The sequence below is a fragment of the Echinops telfairi genome, unplaced genomic scaffold (genome assembly GCF_000313985.2).
Source record: "Echinops telfairi isolate 266 unplaced genomic scaffold, ASM31398v2 ScPeMD7_3533;HRSCAF=4204_0, whole genome shotgun sequence".
In the NCBI taxonomy this organism is placed as follows: domain Eukaryota; kingdom Metazoa; phylum Chordata; class Mammalia; order Afrosoricida; family Tenrecidae; genus Echinops; species Echinops telfairi.
Window position 1 is genome coordinate 23,352,492 of NW_022107431.1, and position 17,581 is coordinate 23,370,072.

At 41.0% G+C, this 17,581-nt stretch overlaps 1 pseudogene; it reads left to right on the forward strand.

Moving 5' to 3' along the window:
• Nucleotides 1–8,885: 8,885 nt before the first annotated feature.
• LOC101660346 lies at nt 8,886–9,403 on the forward strand (annotated as a pseudogene).
• The last annotated feature ends 8,178 nt before the right edge of the window (nt 9,404–17,581 follow it).

Here is a 17,581-nt window from a genome sequence, read left to right on the forward strand (position 1 = left end):
ATAGGACTAAGAACAAAAGGAGAAGAACTGATGAAGCACTTCATTATTTAATAACTCTGGCCGCAGTTACCTCAAGAAGAGGAGGAACGTAACAGTGACTCCTTCATCCCTTCCCTAGACCAGTACTTCAAAAGACCCTCTCCAATTTGATTCATGGAAACTTATTTCCAGCCACTGTGTCCCAAATCTCAGAGTTCTTCTTGACTCCTCGCCCCCTTCCCCCCCACCCACAAATGTTACATCCAACCCCTTAGGAAACCCAGTCTCTTTCCACACACCCTATCACAAGATTCACCATCTTTCCTCTTCGACTGAACAACTCTTAACTCTGGTTCAAACCCACTGCCATTAAGTTGATTCCAACTCATAACAATCTGTTGGCCCCAAAGGAGTTCACAGAGGCTGAGGGCATGGTTTCCATAGACCCCAGATGCCCCTTGCAAGCGAGGGGGGTCTGCGCACCTGGGCTGCAAATGACTTGGATGCAGTTCTGGGAGCAGGACCTGATGGCGGGTGCTGTGTTCCTTCTCAATGACGAACACCTTGAATTTCCTGATAAGGTCGTTTGCTTTGAGAACCTAGTGCATAGTCTGCTCCCTTGTTCCTTGTGTACTTTGAGGCAGTGCACATGTGCTATCTAACCCATGCCCTAGCTGGCAGAGAGAATAAAAGACCATGCAGGGCCGTCATCGGCACGACACCCAGCCAGAGGTGTCAGCCCGTCGCTGGTGTTAAACCACATTTCCCGTGTCCATGTCTTCATTCTGCTCCGATCCAACACCACACGCTACAACAGTCATACAAGACAAGGTGAGAACTACCCCTTTTGGGTTTCCAAGACTTGAGCTTTTTTACTGGAATAGATAGCCTCATCTTTCCCCCACAGAGGGACTGGTCAGAGCAACCATCCACTCTTGACTAAATTTCAGAAATAGCTTCCTGACTGATCTTCCTGTTTCTGGCCTTGTCCCCTGGCCCTGCTTCACAGCTTCTGTCACTACCAAGTCTCTTCCCAAACTGTCACTGTGGTGGTCCTGTAAATAAATAAGTCTAATTATAACACTCATTTGCTTGGACTTTTGCTAAGTTTCCATCTCTCCCAGGCGAAAGCCCTTCAAGGACCTACAAATCTGGTGCCCTGTTACCTCTAACTCCATCTCTTCTGTCTTCTACATCACTGATTCTGCTCTTGCCACTCGGCTTCCTTGTTCTTTGAGTACTTTGGTTGACTTCCGCCTCAGGGCATTTATACTGGTCCTTTACTTGCTTGCGATACTATTACCCCAGATTTGCATCTTCCACACTCCAGTATTCCTCCAATGTTGCCCCTTGGACCATCCTCTTAAAAATCCTAGTACACACCGCTCTCCATCCTTACGAACCCCCTTTTCCTCCACAGCATGTCAACACATTGGATGAGGGACTAATTCATTTTAATATCTGCTTCCTCCAACTGCAACGTAAACTTCACAAAGGTAGAATTTATATCATTTTTGTTTAGTGACAAAGCTAGAGGGTCTATAAAAGAGCATAGCATGTAGTTTAATGAGTGAAAAAAAGAATAACTAATATTGAATGAAAGCCTACAATGGCCCAGGCGGTGTCCTCTAAGTGCTTTACAAAGATCAATTTATTGAAAATTTCCAACAAGGTATGAGGTAGACCGTAGTATTTTCCATTCAAGAACACTTGAACAATAGCGAGAACACAGCATAAGTGGGCAGCATGACATCATAATGGTATGGTTTGTAAATCAGAAAATCAGTGGAAACTAGACAGTACAAGAGCAAGACCAGGGCTATGAAAAGCACAGGTCATTGTCATTGCCATGCCCATGCCATGGAGTACCTCAAGTCAGATAAAATTCAACACTCACTGGGTTAGTCTGGGTTGATCAGAGAAACAAATTCTTAGACACTCATATGTGTAAGGGAGAACTTTATATCAAAGAGTAATTGTATATTGAGAAAATATCCCAGCTCAGTCCAAATCAAGTTCTTAAGTCCAATATTAGCCCATATGTCTGATACCAGTTTATAAATTCCTCTTCAAACTCATGCAACACATGCACTGATGCTGAATGCAGGAAGATCATAGGTCAGTGGGTGGAAGTTCTTGTGGAACTAGTGGTGGTGTAAGCATCTCTGCACTTGCAGGGGACTCCACATGACTCCTCCAGTTCCAGGGCTCTAGCATAGCTCTATGTGTCTTGTCAACAGGAATGTCTCCCAGGAGTGTCTGTGAGTATCTGGCCTCCAGTGAGCTATGATCTCTGTGGTGCCTCCAAGTGAGGTCATCAAGCTGTGACCTGATAGGCTAGACTCCACCTCTTCACAAGTTGATGCCAGATTATATAATTACCACACTCACTGAATATAATAAATGGTTTGCTGTCTAGGATTGCTTAAGGAAATAGAATATACTTTTAATTTAACAGAGATTCTTGCTATTGCCTCCTAAGCCAAATGACAGATCTACACATATTACTATTTTTGCTGTTAGGTGCTACGAAGATGGTGCCAACATATCACAGAATGAAACACCGCTCAATCCTGCACCATCCTCACTATTGCTCCTATCTTTGGGCTTATTGTTGCAGCCACGGTGTCAATCCATCTCATCAAGGGCCTTTCTCTTTGTCACTGTCCCTCTACTTTACCAACTATGATGTCCTTCTCCAGGGACCAGTCTCTCTTGATAATATTTGCAAAGTACATGAGACAAAGTCTCACTTCTAAGGAGCATTCTGGCTTTATTTCTTCCAAGACAAATTTGTTGGTTCTTTTGGCAGTCCATGAAACTTTCCCAATATTCTTCTTTAGCTCCATGATTCAAAGGCACTGATTCTTTTTCGGTCTTCCTTATTCAGCTTAGATCAGGCGAACCTTAGTCTTCAATGTACCATCCTTGTTTACACACTTTAAAGAAGTCTTGCCCATCAGATGTACTCAATGAAAGTCTTCATCTGATTGCTTGACTGCTGTTTCCATGAACATTGATTGTGGACCCAAACAAGATGAAGTTGTTGACAAAGTCAATCTTTTCTCCTCTTATCATAATATTCCTATTTGTCCAGTTATGAGGATTTTTGTTTTCTGTCCATTGAATTGTAATCTATATTGAAGGCTGCAGTCCTTGATCTTCATTAGCAAGTGCTTCAAGTCCTCTTTACTTACATCACTGCACTGTGGTGGATTGGGTGTTGATGTGATGCTGGAAGACGATGAAGAAGGAATAGGCTGTCCACTTCAGAGGGATTAACAAAGGAAAACCTTACAGATAGCATAGAAACAGTGTCAGACACTCAAAACCACATACACAGAAGCACAGCACTGCTAGAGATGGTTCCAGAATCTGAGCCTCTTAGGTTGGAAGGCACTGAAAATATGACCGAGGAAGAGCTGTCTTCTCAGAGTAGAGTCGATCTAAAGATAGATACAGAGAAATGTTGCTATTTTGTACTCATAATGGAAAAACAAGGTTTGCATCCCCATTCCTTATAGAATGGCATTCAGACTAAGTCTATCCCTGCCCAGCATTTCTTGTGTTTCGGGGCCTTAATCCATTTAAGTTTATGGTTATTATTTTTATGTTTTGATTTATTTCTGGTCTTACTTTAAAAAACCGGAGGACCTGTCAGAGATTGTTGAGTGAAGGACAGTTCTTTTTCTGAGCTATAGTCTGTTTGGTTCTTCTTACTTTTAATTTTTTATTGTGAGTTAGGTGAAGATTTACTGAGCAGGCCATCAGTTTTACATGCAATGATTCATACAGGTTTTGTTTCAACTAATCTCTTGGAATCCCCTCGACATACCATCACTTATCCCACTTCCTCCTTATGTTTCCTGTTTCCTTTCCTTTTTATTTCCAAACCCTTTGAAATTTGTCCTTCAGTTAATACTGCCCTTTTGATATTAAATGTCGAATAATTCTAATACAGAGATAAATTCAGTTCCTGAACAGAAGGGTAACTAAAGGGGAACCCCTTTGGGGTTCCACTGGTCTTGATCTGACGAGTAAGCTGGCCTATCCTATGATTTTGAGTTCTGTGTCACATTTCTCCCATTCTTTCCAGCACCTTTTCAGAGCAGTTGGTAGTAGGAACCAGGCAACATCTAGTTTATCATGTCTCTGCATTGATGGTTATTAACTCGACACATTTTCCCATCTTTTGATTTTTGGTCTATTTTTGTGTTTGTGACTGAGGTTTGTCTCTTGCAGATAGCCTCATGATTATCCATTCTGCTACGCACTGTCTCTTGAGGGTGCATTTAATCCTTGTACTTCGGTGTGATGATATATATTTTTTTGCCCCCTATCTAAGTGCCCCCGCGCTCCCCATTCCATGGCATCTCTATTTGGACACCTTCTGGGGTATTTCCTGGACTCAGTATGCCATACACTGACGTTTTCTTTCTTTTACCAACCCCCCATGTTTTCTCTGCGGGCAAGAGATTGGCAAAATCATGCCTCCATTTGCCAAAAACTCAGATACTGTTTTTGTCAGTTTCTCTCTCATTTACCATCTACCTCACTAATCGATAGGGACTCTGCTGGAGAAGCGTTGGACTAATCACTACGGAGTCTGAAGTTTGAAGTCACCTTAGGTGAGAGCGGAAGCCTTCTGCTTCTGTTAAGATGCTCGCCTCAGACCCTCAAAGGGCAGTTCTACTCTGTCCTTCCGGAGGGCAGTGAGTTGAAATCAACTAGATAGCCAGGAGTTTGATTTGGTTTTAACTACTAAACAGATTTTGTTAATTAAATCTCCTTGATTTTTTTGGATATATCCCCTCTGAGCTTTCAGTTTTGACCTAGATTAATAAAGTATTCTTACTTATTATTTAGATTTAGGACTTCTTTGGATACTGTGCTCTGATTGAAAGTATATGTAGTTTTTATTTATTTATTTATAATAATTTTATTGGGCTAAAGTACATTTTAATCCAAGAGAAATGCAAAGAAAAAGATTTTCATTGGGTTAATGATTACAGTAATCTTATTCAATAAAACTACTTACCCAGGCATTCTTATAACTATTTTTATATGTACTGCTATTTAACGATATTAAATCCTAGCAAGTATCATATATCAACTCAGAGTCATGATGCAAGAAGTGCTAGATTGCACTTTCACCTCATTTTTGTGCTGCAAATGGCAGTTATTTATTTGATCTGCCATCATAGGCTAATACTGACGGCCTTTAAAGCAGCCTTATGAAACTCTCTACGCTGTAGAGAGTACTGCAGCGTTTAGTGTTCTCCATGCGAGATCCCATGGAAGGAAATTTGTTTTGGCCAAGGATTTAAGGATATTTGTTATTTTCTGAGAATTAAAAAATATCCAATAGCAACTGTAGAGCTATTGGATGAATACAATTGATATCAATAACAGAAGGAGGGAAAGTCACAATTTCAAGGTAAAATTCTGTCTTCTGGAAGTGAAGAGACTGTCTGTATCTCTCACCTCTTGGCACAAATATCAGGGAATTGTCTCAGATCTACAGAATGCCCCCATGTAGATATGCTGATATGATGGATGGATGCCTTCCATGAGTAAGCAAGAGCAACCTAGAATTTAGGCTGTAATTTGAAGTTTCCCTTAGATAGGGGACTTCACAGATGGAGGAATGTGTTTTTCTCACTCTGCTGACTAACCCAGCAATTTGTGTAATCATAGTGTCTCTATAATTTCTCTTGAAATCAGTGGAGTAAATAAACAGATGCGACACCTGTTCATACTCCGAAACATTCCTCCATATCGTGTTGAGCAGATACAGGGCTGCAGGTCTCCGAAAGCCACACATAAAAAGATCACATAAACCTAGGGACCTGTCACTTCTTAAATGTCCGAATACTGGAATCCTTTCTTACAAACAAAAATTGCAAAGCCGACAATCACTAATCTTATATTGACAGTTTTTTTTAAGTTAATACCTAGGGTTCCCCCTCCTCTCCCATCCCCATATTTATATTACATTCTTCTAGGAGCTCTGGTGATGAAGTGGATCACAAGTTTGGCTGCTAACTGCAAGGTGAGCAGTTTGAACTCATCCAAGAGAAAGATGAGGCTTTCTGCTTCTGTAAAGATTTACGGTCTCAAAAACCCCAAGGGCAGTTCTACTCTGTCCTATGAGGCAGACTTGATTCCATGCCAGTGAGAGCAGATATTCTTTTCTCCAAGGGTAATAAAAATATGTTGACACATTATTTAGAAACAAATTGCGTCCTGTGTACACGGGGAATTTAAAAAGTATATTTACTACATTAAACTGATCATTAGAAAATAGAGGTGCCACTGTTTGCAAAAATAAAAGGACTTTGTTAATAATCATATGAAAGCAGAATGGAGTGGCATAAATAATTTGCATTTAACTAGCTCTGGAGATGCATGAGGAATAGCTGAATTTTAGTTATGAGTCAATCTCCCCACTGCTCGTTAGAAAAAGTGTTACCAAATATTCCTTGCAAGAATTAAAAGAGAGAAAATTTCTTTCTAGTCCAAGTGAAAATGATTTAAGTTACTTAAATGAGCCAGCTAATTGATGGTGTTGCTGACAAGACTAACAAACGATGGGATAATTTACTATACACACCTATTGATACAAGGAGTGTTCAGGTCCCGAATACACACACACACACACACACACACACACACAGAATACAATGGCAATATATTTTGCACTGACCACTACTCCATTTTAAGGGTGCACTCTGTTCTGCTCAACAAGTTTGCAGCATATTGAAATTCACGAAAGAGTTGCAAAATTAATTTCTGATGTCCCCAGAAGCATAGATGGAGAAGACAAGACCCAGACATGCTTTCCTAGTAGGGGTGTTGTCTGTGGAGCACATTTGCAATCACGCTTGCTGTGCTTCAAGTTGGGCTCAGTCATGAAACAATTGTGAGGACGGTGCAGAATTGGGAGACAATTTGTGCGATTGCACCTGGTGTTGCTCTAAGTCAGAACTGCCTCACTGGCGCCTTTATGCAAGATTTTCACTCAGTGCTCATAGTAACTTCTTCAAGTGGGAATTGTGATCCAAACGTTACAGAAAAGAATGCCAAGTGATTAGGTTGAAGAGAAGACTATGGACAAAAGTATCAGTCTTTAAATATCTGAAGGATTGTATGGCAATAAAATAAATGCCTTGTATTTATTGTTCCAAAGGCAAGAAGTAAGATTCATGGGTAGGAGTCACTCATTAATGACTTTATGTATAAATGTGCTTGGCTCGATGGATGGATGGATTGTGATAAGAGCTCTAAAAGCCCCCAATTAAATGATTTTTTAAAATGGAATCCTGTCTGAAAGAGCCAATGCTAAATCTCTTGAATAAAATATAAACTGCTGAAGGTGGGGAGGAGAGCTTTCTAATTAGGGTCAGAAACATGACAAAACAGATTCTGTAGTGAGAGAATGAGCTTCTTGTCATCAAATGAATTTAAACCTGAAGTGGACCCATTTAGCCACTACCCCTGCAAACATGTTTCAGAGCATGGCTTAGTAGATGGGGAATGTAATCATATGGCTCCTGAGGTCCCTTCCAAAGTGAGTAATATTTGCCTGTAATATTTGACATGTGTCAACTTTAAATTTCTTCATTTCTCTTTAACATTAAAATCAGCAAATCACTTTTTACCAAGACCACCAGAGAATATGGGCGAGGCGTCAAGAGTCTTAGAACTCTCAAAGGGAAAATTCTCAAAGGGAAAAGTGACCTGGCCACTTCCTAATGCTGCTGGCACGTCTTAGTTTCCAGTGTGGCTGTACAGAGACCAACACAGCTGGAGGACTACCAAGCAGAATCTCTTCTCTCACAGCTTAGGCAGCTAAAAATCCACATTTGAGGCCCCAGCTCGAAGGAAAGGACTATTTTCGTCATTTCTGGGGGAGGGTCCACATCTTCTCTCAACATCTGGGATCCGGTGCCCCTTGGAGACACGTCTGGTCATCAATCTTCCCCTCCTTCTAGCCAGGGTCTCCTTTCTTGCCGGGACCGAGGTCCCTTGCTCTGTGATTGCTTCTCACTCCTTTATCATAAAACAAAAGCTAGTTCAGGTCGTCCTCCAAGGACACGCCACTTACCTAGAATCAGGGAAGTGACACGAGGAAGGGTGCTGCCTCTCATCCTTGTCCCCCGTCCCTTTTTTCACGAAATGACAGAATATCACACATGAAGAAAGCAAAGGATCATTAAAAAGACAGGGAATTAAAAAAAAGACCCAAGTGGTTATTAGAAAAACAAATGAGCTTGCTCTTGATAATATTACAAACTCAAATCTTGAATATTTTCTTCCGTTCTTTCAGCTTGAGATATTGTTTGCGTATTCTTCCCTTTTATTTGATGTTGCTTTTTAAAATCACTTCAGATTGCTGCACATTTCATTTATAATATTTTGTCTTCACAAGTTATTGTTTAAAATGATCTGTCCAGCACTTCATCATTTCTTCCATTTGCTTCAGATACTATACAATCAAAGGAACCATGGTGACATAATGGGTTATATTTTGGGCTGCTAATCCCCAGGTCAGCAGTTCAAAACCACCAGCCACTCTGGGAGATGAATCTTTTTACTTTTGTAAAGATCTAAAGTCTTGGAAACCCACAAGTGCAGCCCCGTGGCTGTGGTAGTTATGCGTTGGGTGGCTAACTGCAAGGTCAGAAGTTTAAAACCACCCTCTGGCTCCTTGGGAGAAAGATGGGGCTTACTACTCCTGTCAAAAGTTAATCTTGAACTTGGAAACAGACTGCTTTGGTGGCAACTGCTGCTAGTGGAGGAGTGTTTCCAGGCAGATGACTCCTGCCGTTCTCTTTAGTGAGTACACAAGGTTCAACTCTGCAGAAAAATGTAACCAAGTGATGCCTTTGAATTTAGAATTAAATATGGAGGCTACAGGAACAGATGGAGTTGACAAGCTAAAAAGTAAATTTATATCTGCTTGGAACAACATGAAGTAGAGTTGGGTGTTAAAAACAAAGATTTACTTTAGTAGTAATTCCTCTGAATTATTGCTTGGAAAAAGTGACCGTTTTAAACATGAAGATGAAAGTACAATGCTACCTCCAAGATTGATATGTGCAATGGAAGACTGTAATTTCCGGAAAAGTAGAAGGATTTTGTATGTAGAATATGGCTGACCTAAAGGCAAGAATTTCCACCAACAGAGGGCTCCGCATTGAGAACAGACTGTGATGGGGTTGCACTTGGAGAACTGGCCGGATGCTCTTGGCTCCAGCATTCAGCCTGCACTTTCTTGGTGGAGCTTGGCCTTGGCCTGATGCTTTGAATATTAAAAATTCAGGCTCTTGCCTCATGGACTTCTCACACTGTAAAAAACAAAAAAATGACAGCATCAGTTGAAGCCATCACTATCAGGGCAAAGCGAACTCAAAGTCCATGAAATTCTTGGAAGAAAACAACTGGGAGACAACTTGGTGCTCGTCAAATGAACTGCACCAGAGGACAAGCATCTCTGGGGTTGGGGATTCCCCCTGCGGACCCTCTTTGGCTGACACCAATGAACAGGAAATGGAAAGAAGTTGAAAGAAAAACCCTGACTTGGTATGGACCGGTTGTAGTTGCGCTCACGTTTTAAGAGAGGCAGTAAAAGAAGCAAACCACCCGGATATACAAAGAATAACTTCATGTTGCTCAAAGTTGTATTGTTTACAGTTCTGATGTACTCGATAAAGAGTGCACTTCCATGGCCTCTGCTAATCCAGATGGCAAAACTTTTATTATTTTAGTTCCTGTTAGAGTTGGTGGAGAAAGAACCAATATCAACGACCTAGACTTTGTGAAGGGGATTTGAAGCCTTGCATAGGGTCTGGGTGGTGTTGGTGGCAAACCGAAGCAGTCATCTTGCCAGTACTTTGCAGGACTTCAGGATGGCCATTTTATTTATATGGGTCCTCATGCGTCCACTCTTTGTAGATATGGCCTAAAAGATCTCTGTCTCGGGACATTCCACTGTCCTTTCCCCAAAAGATGCCATTTCAAAAAATGGATCCTAGATGTACAATAGGATTTTCCTATAGAAATGGTCAAGATTTCAAATGAGCTTCTGAAAAAATCACTAAGACGCTGCCAGGTTCTTCCAAGGAGAAATATCCTTTATTCAAGTTTGTGAATGGTGATTCCAGAAACAATGATTGTACAGCTACTATAGCCTGTGAAGAGACCTTTTCTCAGGGTAGGAAAAGAGAGAGTAAAAGATATTTCACATGGAAGCGTTTGTATTGGTATCATGAGGAACACGTTGGCACTTGATGAGACGGACTCTTTGAAAGGAGAAAAAAATGAAGAGAAACAAGTATATTTGAAAGTTGTTTTCTCAATTATCTTAATCTTATATGTTCTTTCAAAAAAGTACATGTGGAAATATGTACACTTTAAAGATTTTTTTTCTGCATTTTCATTTCTAATAAATATTGCTTCCCCAAATCTGCTCAATTTAACCGTACCTTAACTACAAGCCTGTTTGCCTTCCCATTCTTTCACCAAAGACCACTCATCTGGAAGTTTTTGATGTAGGCCCAGAGACTGGGATTGCCAAATACTCTGAAAAGTTTCAGGTTTCCCAAATGACAGGAAGATTAGAAAATGAATCTTTGCTGCTCCCTCGTCTCCTGCTGAGGAGTCCTGGTGGTGGAGTGAGTTATGCGTTTACATGTGGATCCCACCCTCAGCAGTCAGGACCAATAAGCTCCTCTGCAGGAGAAAGAGGAGGCTTTGTACTCCTGTGTAGAGTTAGAGTCACAGCAACCCACAGGGATCATTATATCCTATAGGGTCGCTGGAAGTCCGAAAAGACTCATTGGCACTGAGTTTTGGGTCTCCTGCTATGGTAGTTAATGGAGTAAAAGGATGCCTTTGACTGTATTTTGATATATTAAAGAGTAATGTTCAGCTGTGATATGTATACCATTATATAAATGAGTTATGAGTTAAAGAAATACTTAGCAATATGATTTTATAATAGTTGATCATTGTGCTTGCTGTTAAACCTTCCTATGAGGCATGAACGTAAAGTATTGATTTTCCCCACAAATTTAAAAATTATATTATTAATATTAACAGCATCCAATCAAATGAGATAAAAACCAATGATAGGAGTAGTGTTTATTTTTTATCTCAAAAATAGTTTTATGGTGTGGTAGTTACATAATCTGGTGTCAACTTGAGACTAGTAAGAGGGAAGGGGTGGAGTTTCACCTATCAATCAGGTTGCAGTTTGATGATCTCATTTGGAGGCACTACAGAGATAAATAGCTCACTGGACACCATACCTACACTCTCTGATACACATTCCTGTGGACCAGCCAGCCACATGGAGCTATGCCAATGGAGCCGATGGAGCCAGAACCCTCGAGCTGGAGAAGCTACATGGAGACTCCTGCCAGCACTGAGATGCTTCCACCACCACTGGATCCATAAGACTTTCCACCCACTGGCCTGTGATCTTCCTGCATTCGATATTATTGCATGTGTTGTGTGAGTCTGAAGAGGAATTGATAGATTGGTACCAGACATATGGGCTAGATGTTTGACTTATGGACTTGATCTGGACTGGGCTGGGATTTTTCTTAATATACAATTACTCTTTGATATAAAGTTCTCTATTACACACATATGAGTATCTCTGAATTTGTTTCTCTTGTCTACCCAGATTAACACATATGGGAACGCTACTTCTTATACAATTTTTAAATCTAAATACAAGCACCAAAAAGGCATCAGTCCATGGTCCTCTATGTGATTGTTTGCGAGTAGTAATGTAAATCACTGTAGCGGTGTTCTTAAATTGCGTTCACCTCTGAGGCAAATCTGCCTTAGTATGTGTGACTTAGCGGCAATGTGTGATGTCAGAGTATCCGAGTTATTATTGAGCCAGGTTCATAAAATAAAATCTTTAATAAAGATGTAAGAATTTTAAAAAGTTACAGTCTGGGAAACTCACAGGGGCAGTTCTACCCTGTCCTATAGGGTCACTGACTCTAAATCAACTCACTGGCAGGGCATTTGTTTTGTTGTGAGTCAGAATCCACTCTACAGCACTAAGTACTTGAGTTCTCGACCATTAAGAGCACGTTCAGAGCCTCTGGATCTTCTCTTTTTAATATTATTTTGCTTTCTTCATGTGCCATGTTCTTGATGCTATCCGACCACCATCAAGTCTTCTCTAATTAGTGAAGAGTATTAGAGTGGGATGCATGTTGCACATGCAGATACACCCATTGCATTGGGTAACCCTGCTCCATAAAACCTCTTGTAGGTGTTGAAGTGTCAAGATTGTCACTCTGAGGACTGAGGTGGGCCTGACCCACGCCATGGTATTTTCAATGGCCTCATATGCATATGAAAGTTGGACACTGAAAAGGAAGACTGAGGCATTCTTCCATTTCTATATCACTGTAGTGGTTGGTACATAAATTCACATAATAGTTGTACTGATTGGATTTCCTTGAAGGTGGATAGATAAAATTCTATCACAGACAACATTGTACTTCAGGATAGAACCTGCAGTGTCCTTTTTGAGGGCTAATGCAATGCTATTCCTTTTGATGGCTCATCCCCAGCATAGTAAACCCTATGATTTTCTGATTCAAAATGGGTGGATGGGTATTATCCACTTCAACTCACCAATGCCCAGGATATCGATCTTTATGTGTTCCATCTCATTTCTGACAGCTTCCAATTTTCCTAGATTCATACTTTGTACATTCCAATATCCAATTATTAGTAGATTTTTGCAGCTGTTTTTTTCCTCATCAGCAAAAGAAGGTCTTGAAGGCTCTACTTCATAGACTTTGCTCTATTCACATCATTATGGTAGACTCCTCTTTGAGAAGGCAGCTCTTTCTCAGTCGTATTTTGAGTGCCTCTTGACCCGAGGGGCTCGGCTTCTGGCCCTATCTCTGGCAATGTTCTGGTTCCGTTCACTAGGCCTTCTGTATCTGACAGTTTCCATGATGCTATCCATAGGGCTCTCAGTGGCCAATTCCGCTGAATTGGGCAGCCTATTTCTTCAAGTTTGTTCTTATTGTTGGCCAAGTATATTACAGAGAAGCACACTTCTAAATAGGATCATAGTCCTCAAATAAATCACCTCCCGAATTGTTTTCCTATTTCCCCTTCTGTTTAATTTCTTCCCTTTATCCCCTTTGGCTGCATGTTCAGTTCACTTAAGGCGATTAGATGTCCAAGTTAATTAGATATTTGTTGTTTGCCCTGAGTGGAAGCACGTGACTCTTGATGGGAACTGGTTCTTGGCAGCTCACTCCGGGTCACGTTTTTGTTCTGCTCTTGACGCTGGGAGACGTTGGTATCTCTCCTTGTTCTGCACTGTGCTGGACTCTGAAAATCCGTCAAGCTTAAACACGCCCCAAAGCAGCATTGCCTGAGCACCGTCTGTGCTTTTAAAAAGTGTTTACCAGATGATGCCAATCTCTTCTTTAGAACTGTAGGAAGGAGAATAATGATCATCTAAGGAGGAAATATAAACGCATTCTCTTGTTTGCCGAGATCTGAAACTATACACAAGGTGATGTGTGTGCGTGAAACAAAGGCTGTTCTGGTTGTGCATGACTGAGTTGATTCCAATGGATAGTGACCACAGAGGACAGAGTAGAATTGCCTCATAGGGTTTTTTGGCCAAAATCTTCATGGGAGCAGATCAATAGATTTTTTTTTCCTTCTAAAGAGTGGCTGATGGGTTTAAAACAACAAACTTAGATTTTGGGGGATGATTAGTTAAATTATTAGTTACTCTTTTTTAGCTTTTGGAGTGCCTGTGTGTATGCATGCATGTCTGAGAATTTGTATGCATAAAACTGATTTGATCAAGTCCTTCCTCAAGCCAAGAACACTTTGTTCTATTACATGGCATTCTGTGATGCTCACCTTTCTGACATGATTGCTGAAGACAAAATAGGTGCATAGACAAATGTGGTGAAGAAAGCTGATGGTACCTGGCTCTTAAAGGCTTGAAGATAAACAAGTAGCCATCTAGCTCACAGAATCCAGGACAGATAAGCTCCTCAGGACAACTAATAAGAGTAGTGATGCCATGAGGGTAGGGGAAAGATAGGGGGAGAAAGGGGAAACCAATTGCAGTGATCGATGTATAAGCCCTTCCTCTCCACAGGATGATGAACAACAGAAACATGGGTGAAGGGAGACAGCCAATGGTGTAAGATAGGAAAATAATAGTTATAATTTTTATTTTATCAAGGGTTCATGAGGGTAGGAGAGTGGGGGAGGGAGGAAAAATGAGGATCTGATACCAAGGGCTCAAGTAGAAATAAAATGTTTAGAAATGGATGATGGCAACATACGTACAAATGTGCTTGACATATGGATATATGGATTGTTTTAAGAGCTGCACGAACCCTCAGTAAAATTATATATATATATATATTTGAATTCTGTGGACTGACTTCTCCCTCTACTAAGAATCAACAGCCCTAATGCCCAACCCCTGAGCAGCTGGCAGCGATCGAGGGTGAAGGACAGGAAAGAAGCAGCAAATGGTTGAGATAGTCCAGTGTTGACCTCACATGGTGGCAAGAGCTATGAAGCACACATCCACTTTACATGTACCTGCTCGGCTTCTAGATTATGAGTACCCCAAGCAGCGGACAACTTGGGTTGGAAATCCAATGTCAGCTGCAGAGGGACAAGAGAAGACAGTGGTATGCCTCTTTTCTCTGCATTCCATGCTCCTGCACCCTGCCAACCACAGCCATCACATCAGCCTCCTTCCTCCTCATTCCACAAACCAGTGTCCACTTTAGCTCCTCTACACGCTTTGTTCTGCAAACTCATTTGATTGGTAAATATTTGATACGTACGTTCTTTCCACTTCTGATGGTTACCACTTGTCCAAGGCACTTTTCAGTTTGTATGTTGATCCCTTGCAATCTCCTTCTGAGCTCCCTGATTGCCCCTCTTTGCCCTGTACCACTGTCATGGTTGTGGCCAGTCTGGTTTTCTTTTTCAAACCTTTATCCCTTAAAGTATCCCCTAACCCACTCTTGCCTGTCTTCCCTCAAAGCTCTGCAGTGTCTAGCCACTGATTATTTTCAGAATGGCAAGGTCCATACGCTGTGCATTAGCACCTGTCAGTGGCAAGCCTTGGGCACAATGTCTTTGAATTCTTCTATTCTTTGGCTCATGTTAGACAAACCTGCCTCACACTTTCATGATGCAGTCATTGTTAGGAAAAAGGCCTTCTGGGCCTAGCTTCAAGAGCCCTGGCTGTCACTAGATTAAGGAGCTCTGATTGTATAGTGCTTACGCATGGGGCTGCTAACCATGAGATCAACAATGTGAAGCCACCAGATGCTCCGAGGGAAAACGATGTGGTGTCCACCCTCTTAGAGAGTGACAATCTCAGAAACTCTCAAGGGCAGTTCTACCCTGTCCTATAGGATCACTATGAATCACCATCAACTCTATGGCAGTGAGTTTTTTTTTGTTTTTGCATTTGGTGTCACTGTGGGTTAAGCATTGGGCTGCTAACCACAAAGTCAGCAAGTTAGCCCCAGCAGCTGTTCGGTGAGAGGGAGAAGGAGTCGTCTGCTCCCAGAAAGCTCTGTAGTCTTGGAACCTTTGTATAAGGTCCCCATGAATTGAAATCAGCTTGCCAGCAGTGGGTTATGACTAGATTAGGGGTTTCCCTTTCCCATGGGTACACCAAATGATGTCTCCCCTGACATCAAACTGTAATGGAAACACCTGTTCCTTGAGGTAGTCTCCGTGAGAAGTGGGGCTGGGGCCTGGTGGATGATGTGCTCGGCTCCTGTGTAGTTCAGAGCGCTCAGTAACTCCCACCGCTCTGCCAGCAATTCCCTCCAGTCACTGTCTTGTATCCAAGCACAGAACACAACTAGCTCTTACTTATCTCAGATTCTCAGTAGGCACTGTATGATGTATGTGTGTGTGTTTATGCAGATTTTGAGAGTACCTATCATGTGTATGAGGGAATCTGGTTTCCTAGGGGTTTTTTCACTGGGCTGCTGACCACAAGGTCAGCAATTCGAAACCACCAGCCATTCCATCGGAGACAGATGAGGCTTTCTACTTCTATACAATTTACAAACTTGAAAACCCACAAGAGTATTTCTGTTCTGCATTATAGAATTTCTCTGAGTTGGAATTGACTCCATGACATGACAGTGAGGTGGGTTTTTGGTTGTGTTGTTTATCGTGTGTCTGGATGTACATGGTTGATGTTTGCGATGACAATGAAAGCAATATCAAGAAATCATCTAGGCTAGCACTGAACACAAGAGTGTCGGGGATAGTTTAAATTCACTGGATTGCCATAGAAATCCTCTGATTTGCTGTTGCTATTTGCCATCAAGTCTATTGCCGTTCATGGCAAGCTATGTGGGCTCCATAGGGTTTTCAGGGATATATCTTTTAGAAGTTAACTCTAAAACCAAACTCACTGCCATTAAGTTGTTTTGGACACAGAGTAACCCTATGGAACAGGGTAGAACTGCCCCTGTAAATTTCTGAGACTGTAATTCTTTGAGGGAGTAGAAAGCCCCAATTTTCTCCTGAGGAGAAACTGATGGCTTTGAACCTCTGATTTTGTGGTTAGCAGCACACCTCTTAACCACTATGCCACCAGGTACTATTGTTTTCATACTAATGAAGAGACAGAGGTACAGATAGGTTAGTCACTTCCTTGGATCACATAAAGGGTGAAATCAGGCAGAATGAAAATTAAGCTGTTTGGTCCCGTAAACCCCCTTGGAAGCACTGTCATGATTTCCACAGTTTTATTTATTTAAAAACATATATATTAAAGACAAGCCTAAATGCATCATGGCTTTTAAATAGAAAAATAACATTTGAAACCTATACTAAGAAAATATTTATGTCTTGGCATAGCTCAAATAGATTCTCATCAGCAACTGAGAAATAGGTTTTCCACATAAATGTTTAATGTGACACATAAATATTTAAATATGTAAAATTAATATAAATATAAATAAATGCTTTAGAAAGCATACATTTTTAATTGATGCCAGGGTTCTGAATACTATTTTTTTATATTTCAAGAAAATTAGGAAGAACAATGAAGATGGCTGAAAAATAATAAATTACCCAGTTTAGAAATGCCAGTGAAATTATACATGTGCGCTGCCCACAGCAGTTCATGCAGAGCACCAAAATAGCCGACACAAGAACCAGGAACAATTGTGTGTGTGTTGTTTTTTGTTTTCCATGTGAAGCCAAACCAATTTGGCACTTCCGATTTGTGTTTTGATTTTTTTCCTCTTTGCTGGGTATGAAATTGAATAAGAATTTTCAGTGTTACTCAGGGCTTTGTCATTTGGAGGAAAAAAATTCCCATAAGTAGTCATTTGGATTAAGAAATGCCATTACACAGCCTTAAAGGAAGAGAAGCTAATGCAGCTATGATTCAAGTTTATGCATCAACCACTAAAGCCAGTGATGAATTAATTGAAGAACTGACCAATTTCTTCATTCTGAAATAATAAAAAGGCTTTGATAATTACTGGTAATTGGGTTGGGAAAGTTAGAAACAAAGAGGAAGGACCAG